Here is a 4,223-nt window from a genome sequence, read left to right as displayed (position 1 = left end):
ATTTATGGGTAACAAGTGAAAAATACAAGTTAGGCTGACAGCATTTGCATCCAGAAAGCTAATCGGGTTTGTTCTGTTTCTTCAAAGCAGGCATTTTAAAATCCCCCTTTGCAGCTCATGAGTGTAACCTTTTAGCTAGGCCAATGACTGTTTTGCTAAGAAACTGAGTAGGCACCTGTTGGCCTTTGACTTAGTAGAGCCAGGAAACATTTTTCTCTTATTATTTCCACTGCTTAACTCCCTCTACCCACACTTCTCTCTTTCTCAAAGTAAAGAACTACAACTTGGTGAAAATAGATTCAGATAGAAACTAGCAATATTTAAACTAGTTTTAGCTACCTAAAGCTGAAGGCAGCATTAAGATTGCACAATTAAAATGACAAAATCAGGACATCAAAATGTTATATTCAATTAATTAGAGTATACTGCTGATATAAGATATTTTCAGTTATTCTTATTGTCTTAGAAATATAGCTTCAATTATTTTGACTTTTTTTTAAACTTTTTCTCTTAAAGTACTATATTTTTACTATCTTGCCAGTGCTGTAGGAAATTTAACTAGAATTTCCTGAATTTCATGGTTTAATTAAGCAGCTTTAACACTGAATTCAATTAGATTACTCTGCATCTATGTTTCATTAGCATCAGAATTGATATTTGAAATTTTTGTTGTTTTGAGAAAAAATTAAGATCTTATTTTGGCTAGAACCATGCTTCAGTTCAAAATTAGGGTTTCAGCATTGATTATTAGTATTAGAAACCCATGCAAAGCTAAAACAAAGGGGTATCAAACATGGCTGAATTTTCTTGGATCCATCATTTAATATTAAAAAAAAAACCCTGTCACATGCAATTAACATTTTTTTTTTTCATCCAAAGAATGAAAATAAAGAGAAATTTTGATATTTCTTTGCTAACACAACTTTGCTGCGTTTTTACAATGTTAAGTTATGGCAAACAAGGTGGACATTAGCCTTCCCTCTCACTCTTGCATATCAGAATGTTTCACTAAATGTTTACATATAGGTTGGGGCTTTATCACAGGTCTGATGCAACAAAGCTGAATTTTTTCTTTGGCCTTTGTGACCCCATTATAGTACTTCGTTAGTGAGCATTCTGTGAGCTCAGTTTTACTCCTACAAAATCACTATACAACCAAACAATGGATTCAAAACAGACTTGCAAAAAAAACCCCCCAGCCTCAAAGTAGACTTGCAGACATAGATTTACCTAAATATATTGTTTGTTTCATGTTTTTTCATTTGATTTTCTAACTTTAGTTTTAGTAAGCACTTAAAAACTTGGCTAAATTATTTACTGTTACAAAAAAAGTATTTTTAAAGAGACCAAAAATATTTCTTGAAGAAAAACATGAATCTGGAATATGTAGAAACTACTACTTAACCCAGGATATATTTGTGTGCCCCCCAGTTGCATCAAGGATTGCTCAGTTGAGATGTAAATTGAGCTTTAAAACAGGAACTAATTAGCATGAAAGTAGCACTATATGTATGTGCTTTAATTTTGTCAAACTAAGACTTGTATTTATTTTCACAAGTTATGCCTTATGGGAAAGCAAATTCTTTTTGAATTACAGATCTCTCTTTCCCAGGGATTCAGAATGATACTGTTGGAAATACCAGATGATAATAGTCTTACAAAAATAAGGGTTTTTTTGTATGAGTTTTAGTTACTTAACTTAGCTACTTTGGGGAATAGTTAGACTGTAAATAAAATGTTTTATAAAAATAAGAGTTAAACTGGATTGACTAATTAACTGCCAGAGAACCATAACTTAGGGGGAAAATATAGATATTTCCTTATATAATATGATTGTATAATATGATATATTGTCATTTTATATTGAAAATACCCATCTGAATACATCTCTTCTAATCTGAGTTCCTTGACATTCCATACTTAAAAATATCTACAATATACTAAAGTAACCAATTGCAGAGGAAATGATTATATAGTATGGCTTTCATGAGAAACACAGAAAATTGGGGCTAATTTATTTAAAACCAGTCAAATAATAACTGAAATGACCTGATGAAATTATTCAGACATAAGCTCTACTGTCTGCAGGAGGAGCCAATAATACTGCAGCTCAGCCTCACAGGTAGCTATAGATTACCATATACTCTATTATTCATAGCCTCAACCATTCAATCTGCTTAAGGAAGAGAGCAGAAGCAAAAACTCAGCTGTATTTAACTTTCTTTCTGATCTTCAGAAAAATAATAAGTAGCAAATGACAAAAATATATGCTGTGCTGGGCAAACACATTTTAAACGCAAACATTCACGAGCAGATTCTTCAAAGAGTGCATGTACTAACAGCCAATTTAAACAGCTATTTTTTTGAACATTACCTGGCAATTAGAATACTTATCTCTGACAGGATGTGTAAAAGACAGAAACAAAATCTAAACTAAAACATCGCTTGAACTGGAAGGCATTGAATTTTTAGCAACTTCAGGCTACAGAAGAAATATATTTTAAGATTACAAAATAATTTAAAACAGTTTTTTTATTTGTAAACTCTATGAAGCTTCTGCAGTTAGCAGCTCTAATTTTGCTTTTAATGTAACAAAACATCTTACTTCAGTTACAAAATGTTTCAGAGTTTCTTCAGAGGTCTGCACGTGTGTGTTTTACACCACAAATTTTTGAGAAAAAAAAAATCAAGATTTTTCTTATTAATAAATAATGACTATTTGGAGGGAAATCTAGGCATCAAAATCTAGCTAGTACCAGATATTAAAAAAGCAAATTTAATTCTCCCTTCCTATAACTTTAAGATATGGAAAGCCCTGAGGCTGAATTCACCAGATACCTATGATACTGACTGCTAGCTGAAAACATCACTCTCATATTAGTAAGGCAAAACAGATTCTGGAGAGGAGGGTCTCATTGTTCTCTCCAAAGGGATTTCATGCTTGGGTTGTTGCCCCATTTTACTCCCTCCCTTAATTTTTTTTCCCCCTTGGCAAAGGACTTCCTTGATCAAAGGAGGGGCAAACAAGAAATATATTTTGATTTCTCTAAAATGTAACAAAACAATACAAAACCAAAACAAAAAAAACATGTGAACTGAGTTAAATTAAATTTAAAAAGTGAGAAGCACTTCTGCTTCTGAAATAATGCCTTGATTTTTGGTTCCTGACTTCTTGAAAAAGCTCCACAAAATATTTTGTAGGCAGAGGAAGCCATATTGGCAATTACTCCTGTCACTTGATCAAATAAATTTCTGAATTTGTCTGGCCATTTTATACATGATATATTTATATTTTCTCTACAGTCTTTCTCCTCCACTATTGTAATGATTTCAAATATCGAATTGAAATACAATAACAGCTCTCTTTGGAAACTCCCATTTAAATTCAGCTGTGTCAAACAAAATAATATTGATGAGAGGTTTCTATACATTCAGGCAAGAGTTTACGCTAATTTTATATGATTTTAAATGTATGTGAGCAGATTTTTGTTTTGCAAGATCTGTTTGTAAATGTTTGAAAGCTGAAAATAAAATAAACTGAACAATCAGTATTTGAATAACGAGATCCCTTGACAAAGTGTAAAATGAAATATTTACTTTCAAATCAGAATGCACAGATTCATTCCAAAGCGCAGTCACAATGTTTTATATATTGGAATACTTACAGAAAAATTGCATATATATTTTTTTAATATAATAATGTAATAGTTCTTAACACTACAGAATAAAGAATCTCTTTAACTTTCTGGCAAGCAAAATAACTCAGTTACCCTCTTTACAGTTCTATTTTACTGGAAGAACTTGAACAGAGCTTGCTACAATGTTATATATTCCTCGAGCCCCAAAACTTTAGATGCAACTGTGTAATTTATTTGCTTCATTCACTTAAATACGGCTGGCATCTACGCTCACATTTATTAAATAGCTGTTTTACTGTGCTTTATAGTCAGAGCTTTAAACAACGTGATAAATACGTAACTGCTCTTCAGCTGCTGCTCTGGGAAGCGCTTGGGCTGCTCCGGCGACTTTAACCGTTCCCCAAACAAGTTAAAACCGCTTTCAGCCCCTTGAACTGCACGAGTTAGACACAAAGCCGCTGCCCTTCACCCGCCGCAGCCGGGTAAACACGCAGGAACACGCTGAGCAGCGCGGTCTGACGCGCAGGCAGCCAAGCGCGGCGGCGGGCAGCCCCGCTAGCGGCGCCCGGCAGCGCGCCCCGCCGC

Source organism: Apteryx rowi, unplaced genomic scaffold (assembly GCF_003343035.1).
Source record: "Apteryx rowi isolate R43461 unplaced genomic scaffold, aptRow1 scaffold_595, whole genome shotgun sequence".
Classification (NCBI taxonomy): Eukaryota; Metazoa; Chordata; class Aves; order Apterygiformes; family Apterygidae; genus Apteryx; species Apteryx rowi.
Note: the sequence above shows the minus strand (reverse complement) of the source record.